Below are 11,672 nucleotides of genomic sequence, written 5' to 3'. Positions count from 1 at the left end.
GTTAAGATGATGTCATATAGGAGTAAGGTAAACCCCTCATCCAATGTGACTGCTGTCTTTATAAAAAGGGTTATTTGAATGCAGACACGTGCAGAGAGAACTCCATGCAAACAAAGATAAAAGCAGAGATGAGAAACATGCGTCCACAAGCCAAGGAAGGCCATAGATTGCCAGCAAACCACCAGAAGCTGGACAAGAGATGTAGCAGAGATTCTCCCTCATAGCCTTCAGAAGGAACCAACCCTGCCGACACGCTGACCTCAAGCTTCTAGCTTCCAGAAGTGTAAGATAAATGCCTGTTGTTTAAGCCACTTGGTGTGTATTACTTTGTTATGGCAGCCCTAGAAAACTAGTGTACTACCCACTCATTTATCTCAATGTTACCTTCTCCAAGAAGCCTTTTCTTGGGGCCCCTTTCAAACCTCATTCTTTCCTTCTCACCTTTGGACCCTCAGAGTATGATGCTTTGTTCCCACTCCTCTTAGAATGGCATGCACTTGCATGATAGTCATGCTTGAACTTGTCTTCTCTCTCTGATAGACTAGAAGCTCCTGGAAGCTCCAACTCATCCGATTGAGTTGGATTCATCATTTTATTCCTGAAGTTTAACACAACAGCTGGCACATGGTAGGTACTCAACACATTTGTTGATTGGCAGTGACCTACAGGAAAAACTGACAGGGAGAAAAGCCTACAAGAATATGTTCTTGGCTAATGCTAGGTAAAAATCATTTTATTTCAGATGAAGAACTTTCTTGAGGCTCAATTTTTCAGCACCCACTCTCTGACAAGCATTGTGATAGCCCCTAGTGATGCAAAGATGAATTAGACACAGGCCATGAGTTAAAGCGACTTACATTCTAGTAAAGGAGGTGTGTTTAAATAAACATTCACAACACAATGTGGTAAGTAGTAGGTTGGAATGAAGCACAGGGTTAACTCTATGGGAATTCCAGAGAGGAAGTACCTAACTCGCCAGGTTTGGGGTGGAGGGGGATGTGGGAAAGCAGTGGATGACCAGGGATAGTAATAGTGGAGTTGGGACCAAAAATCTGGGCTTCCCCACTCTCTTTTGGGGGTGACTGCTAACAACTAAATTGTTGATCTCAGTTCTGTCAGCAATGTTTATTTGAACAATTCAGCATTCCACTGCATAGCAGGTGGTTAAGCATGAATTTACAGAGAAGGAATCAATAGGTGGCACAGTTAGAAAGCAGGCACAGCCTATAGTCAGCGGTGACCCCTCCCAGCAATGAGATCTTCAGAGGAGGCAGGAGGATGGTTACAATGACTTTGCAACAGGTTGGAGAGCAAGTCAAGAAAGTGCAAGACAGAGGACAAGCGGGAGCTGCTCTCAGGGAACCCGACCCAGTTCTTCAGAAAGGGCTCCTCAGGACGCAGCATTCTGTAGGCTCCTGGCACTCAGGATAACCCGTTTCCCCCTTACACTTGCCCTCACGGAAGCTGTCCGATTTAGCATGCGATCCTACTATAAAGCAATGGGCCCTCCTTCTGCCTCTATCCCACCGTGTTAGTTTTCTAGGGCTGCTGTAACCAAGCACCACCAACGAGGTGGCTTAAATACCAGAAATGAATTTTCTTCCAGTCCTGGAAGCTGGCAATCTGAGATCAAGGTGTCAGCAGTGTTGGTTCCTTCCGAGGCCTCTCTCCTTGGTTTGTAAATAGCCACCTTCTCCATGTGTCTTCACATTGTCTTTCCTCTGTGTCTGTCTGTGTCCTAACCTCCTCTTCTTATAAGGATGACAGTCATATTGGGTTAGGGCTCGCCCATATGACTTCATCTGACATTAGTTACCTCTTTAAAGGCCCTGTGTCACATTCTGATGTGCTGGAGGCAAGGGAGGTGGATAGGACTACAACATATATAGGCCCAATTCAGCCTATAGCACCCAGTAAAGTGAGCAGTTTTGTTCTGTGTTAGATTGTTTTTTGTGTTCACGAGGAACCTCAGAATTCTGAGAGGGGAGAATCTTCTCCCTCAGTTATCATCCCTTTGGAAGAGGTGAATCCTCTCTCAGGTAACTTACAGGGCCTGGAAGGGCAGACCCTGAAGAATGCACAGAAAGATCGATGGAGCTTAATAAAGCTTAAGCATCAGAGCCCACCATTATGAGTTCTGGGAGCCATAGAATATTCTGGCAGGAGAGGAAAAGCAAGGCCACAATCAGGGAGCTTTTCTAGATAAGCATTTCCGATAAACTGGCAAAGAGATTTTAAAATAAGACATCAGTATCTCCAAGCCTCTAGTAATTTGTTGTGACTTCGTTTCACATTTTAAATAAATATTTACTTTCATACATAATTTTGTATCCATAGTTTTGTATTCTCTCTCTCTCTTAAGCTTCAGACACTCCCCCCGCCCCCAGAATTAGATCTGTCCCGTGAAAGAAGATGAAACAGATGAAATTCTCACAGCTTTGACAGTGAAATGTCTAGAAATTTAGACTAGAACTCCGGAGTTAGGGTGTTAAAGACGGAGAGGCAGAAGAAGAGTCAGGAAGTAAAAAACAACTCAGGAAAAGTATGTTTTGTCTCTGGCATTCCACAAGATGAGACAGAGCTGAAAGAACCTGGACACCGGTGCTTGTCTACTATTCATGGAACTTAGCTATCTTTGAAGTATTCAGTTCTGGCCTGCTATCCACGCTAAAAAAAAATTCCACTGTGGAGAAAGAAAGGAAAAAAAAATCTTTATCAGCAAATAGTTAAAAGCCTATACTGATTCTAAAATTATCTTTGACAGGAACTGAGAGTCTCCTTTTCCCAGCAACTTAATTCCTATCTCACCCAAACCACACTTTTGTAAATCAGATCAAGTTGACACACGGAGGACCACACAAATCATGTTTACCAGAGCTTGCATGGCCCACACCAATTAATAATCCCAGCTGCACAATTGCAATATACACCATGCCAACTGCCAAGCTTAAAGGCCAAAACTGCAAGACCTCTGCAAAGAAAGCTATAATGCCTTAGGCCAACGCTGGTGGTACTTGAAATCGTACTCTACTCATGATTGAGAGCTCTAAATGCCAGGCGCTCTAACTATGGGTCAGTTATTCCTGGCCAATGATCTCATATTTGGAGTTTAAATTTGTGACAATCACACCTCTCTCCCCAACTTGACTTTGGAACTGGTTGAGAATCAGACATGGCTGTCAGAGAGCTAAAGACCAAACGTCAGATGTATTTCTGAAAATCACTACATGGCAGGATATGAATTAAAGGAACAATCACAGTGGACTTTCTAATATTCACTCCAAACTTCAACTTACCCACATAAGCAGAGGAGACAACTGTAGACACGCCCACACATCCAAGGTCTGCCCTGGTAATCTGACCACACAGCAAAAGGAAAACACAGAGGTACCCTCTATGTAGGCAGCCACATCTGAAAAAAGCAGAACCAAGAAACTACTAAACCAAACTGCCTGCTTCCAAATTCACCCATTAGGTAAGTCGTGTCTATCCCAATGGGAAGGACTGAGTAGAGGTGGAAGGGCAGAAACACCCAGGGGGTAGAGCACTGCAGCAGAAGGCATAGGGGGTTTAGGCTTTCATCTAACAACACTGACAACAACATCTGATGTCTTAAATATGTTTTGATCTTTAGATCAAGGAACTGCACTTTCGGAAATATGTCCAAAGAAAATCATAGGGATACAAATAGTTATGTATCAAGATCTTTGTTTTAATATTAGAGCAGGAAAAAACCAAAACAATAGGAAAGGAATAGTATGTCTCTATTAAAATGTTTTATAAGTGCTTTTAATAACATGAAAAGACATTCATGTTGTAATGGTGAATTTTTAAAAGGCAACAAAATTGTATTACAATATAATCCTAACTTTTTTTTAAAAGTATATTCACAAAAAAACATAAAATAGATAAAAAACATTACAGGTGCATTTTTTCTCATATTATTACATATTTTCCAAATGTTCCACAAGGAACATATATTATTAATAAAATCAGTGTAAATTTTTTTTCAATTTTCCCAGTGTATCTAATCCATGATGTTTACCACATATACTAATTTCATAAGATAAAAAAGAATTTCATATTAGGTATCACTCTTCAATCATGGGTTAAACTAAAATAAACCTAAACAAGTACAACATATTACCACATAGATAAGAAATATTCATCTTATGGATGTCTCATTATGTCTATATTATAAAAGAAAAAAAATACATATTTTATCCTATTTAATTTACCTAAAAATGGGGACAAATGTCTAATATAGCTATTGATTCTAGTGAACCTAATCAATGATCAATAAATTTTCTGTGAACAATATCCTCTGTTAATTATCCATGACTAGAGTTGTCAGATAAAATAGTGTGTTCAATGAAATTTGAATTTCAGATAAAAAAATTTTATTATAAGTTTGTCTTTTGCAATACTTGAGAGGATCCATGCGACATTTGGAACACAAGTATGTAACTAAGACATTATTCATTGTTTATCTGAAATACCAATTTAATTAGCCACCCTGAAATTTTATTGGCTCAATCTGGCAACCCTATTCATAATGCCACTTCAGAAAGCCACGTTCTCGGCTGTGAATATCCATTACTCTAGTTCCACCGGGGGCTAGAACAATTGAATTAACCAGAAACCAGTTCATCAAGCTAAAACTGGAGCTTTCCAATTCAGAGGGAAAGACTCCCAGGGAGGACACTCGATGAGATGCCAAGCTTGCTGTGTACACCGCACTGTAATTGCTTTTGCAAACCTCTCCCTGTCCCCATCCCTGTTACACAGTCTCACATAAAACAACAGCAGCAGGGAATCCAAGCGCCCTCATTTCCAGACTAATCTTAAATGAAATATGTGGGAGCCCAGCAATCGTTCCCCACTGTGAGAGCTTCCCCTGCCTGCCCACTTCACCGCAAGCTGCACCACCCAGCAGCTGCAGGAAGGTGGGGCTGCACCAGCTGTGGTTCCTCCCTAAAGCAGAGAAAGCAGGAGAGTCAGGGATTGCCATAGCAATTCCCGCTGCCACTGGGACAAACAAGGATGACGTCGTCTGGCTTCCTTCTTCTTATTCCAAAGATGCTTATCTCACATTGTGATCACAGTAAAATAGAGGCTGGGCAAGGATAAGAAAGCCATTTAGACAAATGATGTATTATTGGCCTGTGGTTCTTATTCCATTGTTGGATGGACAATAAGTAAAGATACGCAACAAGAGATGCAGTTATTCAAACCCTCTGTCTCATATATAGATGAGGGTTGAAGACTTTGGTAGCCAGGTGGCTCTCTGGATCCTTTATACAGTCCTGACCTCAAACTTTAAAAGATATCTACTCATTGTTTGGTGCCTTACTGCTAGGAAAGTTGTTTCAGAGGAAGATCAACGACAATATTGAACTCTGAGAGGCAGATCCGCAGGAGTAGGAAGGAATCCAGCAGAGGGACTCAAGAGAGGACATGTTCGCCATCTGACCTTTTAACCAGATGACCTACCATGCCATCAGATACTCGCAAAGGCAGGTCCAGGTTCCTCCCTAGGTAACTTCCCGATCTCAGTTCTCACATGCCCAATCCCAGTAAGGAGCTTTTATAGCTTAGTGGAGAAAAGGACAAGTAGACAGCAGCATGGTTAACGCCTGCTGTTTAATCACAAAAAGGCCTTAAGACTCAAGCTGATAAATTATACATTTATCGTCCCTCAGTTACACGTGTATTCACCATGCAACTGTCCTGTTCATCTGCCACTGTACTAACACACACAAAGTGAGGCTAATCACCATTGTCCAACAGTTTGAAATCTATACTGTCAGCCTAACGCTAACTGGATGCCAACCAAGAAACAGAAACTATGCTTTCTGTATTCTAATTTTTGCAACTTAAATAAAATTTGCTTTCAAGCTATTTGCATATTTTTTTTTTGCTGAAAAGCCAATGTTATCAAGGTATGTGTTTCTTGTATCATCATCCTTTGCAATACTGTATGCTTTAGTTATATATCACTGGCCTTATGAGACTGTTGGAAACTGTTTCCAGTTCACTTTACCCAGTCTGGCTTCTCAGTTGAAATTTTCTTACCCATCTAGGCTGACTGTCTCCAACTGTCCTGTGTCCATTCAGCCAGCCCTATAGCATACCCAAACAGACCTGGAAGAAATGATTCCCAGCCATTAGGAATACGTTATTCTCCCATCTTTCCAATCTTTGTAATGACACAGGCGAAGAAAAGTGGTTTTCCATAGAAAACAACAACTGGTCGACTTTGAAAATCTTCAAGAAATTGGAAGGTACTGTCTCCATCAGTAGAATACTTCTGATAACAGTTTGCAAACCAAGCCTGCTATTTAGGGAACCTAAAAGTCTGGGCTCTCCATTCACCCAGGCACCCATCAGTTTGCTCCTTCCTCACTGAATCCACGTGAGTGTGAGGTAGGAAAAGATTTCTACTTCATCTTGCCCATCATGCTCTCTTCTGAGAGGGTAGTGTCAAAACCGAGATCACTCCATCAGCCTACTTTCCCTTCATAGAAATGAAAGCTGGGTTAATCTACCGGATAGCTTCATCAGGAGAATAAAACTCTACTGCTGTGCATGATAAAAGGACCATCTCCCTCCTTTAGCTCAGTGCTGGGCTGGGAAGTGGTCCAAAGGCAGAAAGTCTGGGTGAGTTCCAAGCCTTCGAGTTCCTAGAACCACTGTAAGGGACATTGTTCAAGGGCCATTGAGTGTCAGCTGCCTCAGCTATAACACAGGAATGAAACGCTGACTACCCCCTAGGCCTGTTGTAGGAAACGAAGGAGCTAATGTGAGCAAAAATACTCTGCAAACCACTATGACCCCAATAAAAGCCAAGTTCATAGCATGTGAGCTCTCACTACAGAGGAGAGTCAGTCTCTAAGAATTCCTTTAATATAAGTGTTTTCAATAATGTATATCTGTACCAAACAGATATGTACCTCTGGAAAATAATGGCATGCTGGGATTTTCCATGTGTTTATTTTAGACCACGCCTACAGCACCGTGCAGTTCCTCTCTCCATAAAAGCCTTTTCCGATCAATAATGTGTTGAACCTCGATGGTAAGGAGGTATTTAAATTAGCACATGATTCTCCAATTCCTTTTTCCCAGAGAAGTTCCACAGAGGAACTTTCTAAATATTGCTTTTGTCTGGGCCAAGTCAACGTGCAATGCCAGAAATACATTACTGTAAAGTTGCTTTATAAGACCGTGCCATCATGACAAAATGGTGAAAACCAGAGCATTTTTATTAATAACAGCAGAACTTAATTTCATGGGTTTTAATTTACCATTTTTACATTCCACTATGACATTCTCCAGATATAAATTGTTATGATGAGAAGCTATTCACTAGGGACCAAAAAAAGTTACAACTCTGCTTTTTAAAAAAAGAGTGACCGCATATATCAGTGAAGGACATACTAATAAAGATTGGTCTGGAACATTTCTCTTTATGACGATCTACTTATCAGCAATAGTTACTGTAGCAGGCTTGGAAATTACATAATTGCCAGAAACTGTAGATATTTAACTTGGCAAGAACCCTAGGTTTATCTGATTTATTTTTGTAAGAATTGGGCCCCGTGAATATTTAGAAATGTTTAATGAAAGAACAGTAGAATATAAATGAAACAAGCAAAAATCCTCTCTTCAAAGGCTGTATTTAACTCCATCGTCACTGTTGTGATAACACAAATAAACCAAAGACAAACCTTTGGTGATGGCACTGGGCGAAAGCACTACTCTAAATTAAAACATTATGAGCTACTAACATCTGGACATTTTCTCCCTCTTCATAATCGTTCTCATCCATTCTCTGCCTACTATTTATCAGTGGGCACTGCACAATGTGACACTGAGCCTCGGAACATATGCACAGTCATAAGGAGCATAAAACACGAAGGGCCATATTCACGTGCACACACGCTGTGACCTCTGTCTGCACTCGGGGAGGAGGCCGTCCACTGGAGAGAAACAGACACAGAGAGACAGACGTGTTTTGCTAACCCCAGACTCTGTTCTCCTGCCCTTTGGATCTCCAGTGCCTGGTATAATGCTTTCTTACAAAGCTGTTTCCCAAGAAGTGGTTCCTTGGTGAACTGAAGCACATGGGAAAGATGGACTGACTAAGAGGACATGAAATAAAAGTAAACATCTATGTATAGTAGAAGACAGAGAGGGCACAGGCCTGTTTTCTAGTCCCGGTTACAACTTCAACTTGCTGTGTGACTTTAGGATAAGTCCGTTCTTCTCTCTAGACCTTGGTTTCATTACCTATAAAATGAGATCATTATTTTCTTGATGCATCTGAAGTATAATCTACTCTATTAATCTATAATTTTAAAAGCCTATTATTCCACCAGAGGTGTCACACTTCTTCCCCAATACAACAAACCTTGTGTATTCACCACTATATTTACTTGATAAGTTTACTTATTTTGGCGATGCCCTTCAACAGAATTTCATCTATGAGCTAACTTCTCTGTTCTGTTTCCTCTTGAGTTGTCTACCTGTCATAGCTCTGATATCATCCAAACTCTGGTGGGCAGAGTCACAGAGCCAAAAATGTTCATGTTTTGAAGTTAGACCAACCGGAGTTTGGATTTTGGTTCCTTCATTGCCTCAGAAAGTTACTTAGCTCCCATGAAACTTGCATCAGCAAAGTGAGATTCCCACTTCCTCCATCACTGAGTTGTTGTAAGGCTGAAATCAGGTAAACACATAAAGCACTCATGCAGCACTAGAAGTTTCTCGATAGATGTTTTTGCTTATAATCCATCTGTTGCCTGGCAGATCTTACTTCAGAAATGAATGTCTGACCTTTCTTTTCTATAACAGTTTCACATTGTGAGATCAGGTCTGGAAGTGAATGGGCTAAACACATCCTCAAGAAAAGGAAAGCCACACATTCCAGAAATAGTCACCCATCCTTCATTCCTTCAGAAACACTTATTGAGGCCGGTGTGGAAGCAGGACGGTATTACGCATCAGAATACAGAATACAGTAAAGGTGTTACGAGGGAGACAGACAGAAATCACAGTGTCATGTAATGCGTTTGATACTAGCGGATGCCCGGGATGCTACAGGAGCACCCAATGCTGGGGAGAGCTGGGAGTTTCAAAACTCTTTTGTCTGCATTAGTGAAAGGATCTAGTGCTGGGGGAAAACCCAGATCTCCCCTCGAGGCTATTTTCTAAAGCAGGGCAAATTTAATAAAGAATTGACTTCCTCCATAGGAATGTAAGTAATAGGATTTTAGGTGAAAAATTATTTCACAGTTACATATGGACATAAAATAATTCTTATAAACAACACTTATTTGTACATTAAAACATATCAAGCTTTTGTGTGTGTTTTTATCACTACAAAAATGTCCATACACACAAATATTTTAAAGATCTACAAAATCTTTATATATTCAAAGTCAGTATGGGTAACTAAGAATTTCTCACATTAGAATAGTAGTATTCAGACTTAATAATGAATACCTGTTATATAAAACAAGTCTTTAATGATCCTTTTAATTGCTAACTGACTAGCAAAACTAGCAGAATTCTAAAATAGTGCTTATTATAAACACAGTAAGTGTTGACTCTGTTTCCATATAGTTTTCTCAATAACATGAACTAAATTCTTTTGAGATGGTGTGCATTTTATCTTTCATTATCACTTGAGGAGCAAAATAATGGCTGCAGTGTCAAATATGTAAAGTTTGGTCTGGTACCTATGTGGAGGTAATAAACTGGGGCAAGAAACATTGGAGGCAGGGAGACAGGGAAGAAGGCTCTTAAGTTGTTTAACAGAACTGTATTTGCACAGTGTTACGGGTTAGCAATTCTAAAACTATCTTAGGTATACTCTAAAATTGAGGAATAAATAAACTGAGGGAAGACAGAAGAAGGAAGTTATGAATATAGAAAGGGAGGTAAGAATAAACCCTGTAGAGCTGCAATGACTTGAAGATATCAGAAGAAACTCCTGGTTTTTAATACTATAGATAGGTAGGCAGATAAGTAAAATAAGGAAATAAATATAGATGTGTGTGTGTGTGTCCGTGTTACATAGCTCTATCCATTGGAAGGGCCAAGAATAATGACATACTAGAAGCAACAAGCCACTTAAGTCTAGGGACTTCTGTTATTCCAGAAAGTAAGAAAGTGCTAAAGAAGAATCACGGGACATTTCAAAGGCATATAGGAAACCACCTGGAAGGAAGGGCTGCTAGTGGCCAAATTTCTGTGTCCTTATAGAAATTAGTAAATGTGCACGGAGAATATGCTTTATTAAAGTAGAATGCCATCTTAAATTAAAAAAGAAGGGAAGGAAGGAAGGCCGGGAGGGAGAGAGAGAGGGAGGGAGGGAGGGAGGGAGGGAGAGAGGGAGGGAGGGAGGAGGAGGGAGGGAGGAGGAGGAGGAGGGAGGGAGGGAGGAGGAGGAGGGAGGAGGAGGGAGGAGGAGGAGGGAGGGAGGGAGAGAGGAGAGGGAGAGGAAGGAAGGAAGGAAGGAAGGAAGGAAGGAAGGAAGGAAGGAAGAAAGAAAGAAAGAAAGAAAGAAAGAAAGAAAGAAAGAAAGAAAGAAAGAAAGAAAGAAAGAAAGAAAGAAAGAAAGAAAGAAAGAAAGAAAGAGAAAGAAAAAAGAAGGCATAAGGGACCTGGAAAATCAACGGAAGCTAAAACTAGAGGTGCAAGTTGGAGAAGAAGTGGATATTTATGCAATCTTTCCACGTATTCCCTAAGAATTACATATTATTTACCATGAAACAATTAGTAACTTTATAATGGAAAAACACAAATTCAATCATGTCATCAAACTAATATCACCAATATTGGGACACAGTGACATCATGATCCTTCTAATAAGATGCATTGAGAAGGGTAGAACATGGCTTCGGTGACATCACTGCCAAAAATACTTAACATGAATCAGGAACTACCAGACAAACCCATGTACAGGGGTATTCTAGAAATATTTTACTAATAATTTTTTTAAAAGTCAAGGACAAAGAGAAACAGAGAAAGATTGAAGAAATGTACCAGACATAGGTTAAAGAGACATGAAAACTAATGTAATCTGTGATCTGGATTTCATCTTGAACAAGGAAAACAATGACTATAAGAAACATTATATTGAGATATTTGCCAAATGTGAATACAGCCATTGGATTAAACAATAATGTTACATCAATGTTAAGTTTCCCGATTGTAATAGCTACACTGTAGTTACGTAAGAGAACCTCCTATCTTAGTAAAAGCACAGTGAGTTATTTATGGGTATAAGCAGCACAGTGTCTTCCACTCTTGAATTGTCAAGACAAAACCAGACATTATCTATCGATTGATCGATCGATCGATCTACCATCTATCTGTCATCTATCTACTATCTATCTAGGAGGAGAGAGGAAGAGATAATTAAATGGGATAAAATAATTAAATGGGATAAAAATCAGTGACTCTGAGTAAAGGGAATTCAAGAGTTTCTTTTACTATTTCCTTGTCTTTAACTTTCAAATTACATTAAAATGCAAGTATATCGGGCATTTACTCAATAAGTATAATTCTTGCTGTCGATCAGTTCACAGTATACTAGGGAAAATTTAAACAAATACAAGAAACACCTTGTGTTGGTAAAGATTCACTAGGCACAGCCACGGGCCAAA

At 40.0% G+C, this 11,672-nt stretch overlaps 1 long non-coding RNA gene across 1 annotated transcript in view; it reads right to left on the bottom strand.

Annotated features, from left to right (window-relative positions):
- Positions 1-3,303: 3,303 nt before the first annotated feature.
- The window catches only part of LOC141571506 (uncharacterized), a 37,733-nt gene continuing 29,364 nt past the window's right edge, over positions 3,304-11,672 (bottom strand). The window contains exon 3 of the long non-coding RNA XR_012496252.1: positions 3,304-3,412. This is a non-coding gene — a long non-coding RNA (uncharacterized LOC141571506). The remainder of the gene's footprint in view (positions 3,413-11,672) is intronic.

The sequence above is a fragment of the Rhinolophus sinicus genome, linkage group LG05, assembly GCF_036562045.2.
Source record: "Rhinolophus sinicus isolate RSC01 linkage group LG05, ASM3656204v1, whole genome shotgun sequence".
NCBI lineage: Eukaryota > Metazoa > Chordata > Mammalia > Chiroptera > Rhinolophidae > Rhinolophus > Rhinolophus sinicus.
This window is presented reverse-complemented; position numbering and strand designations above follow the sequence as displayed.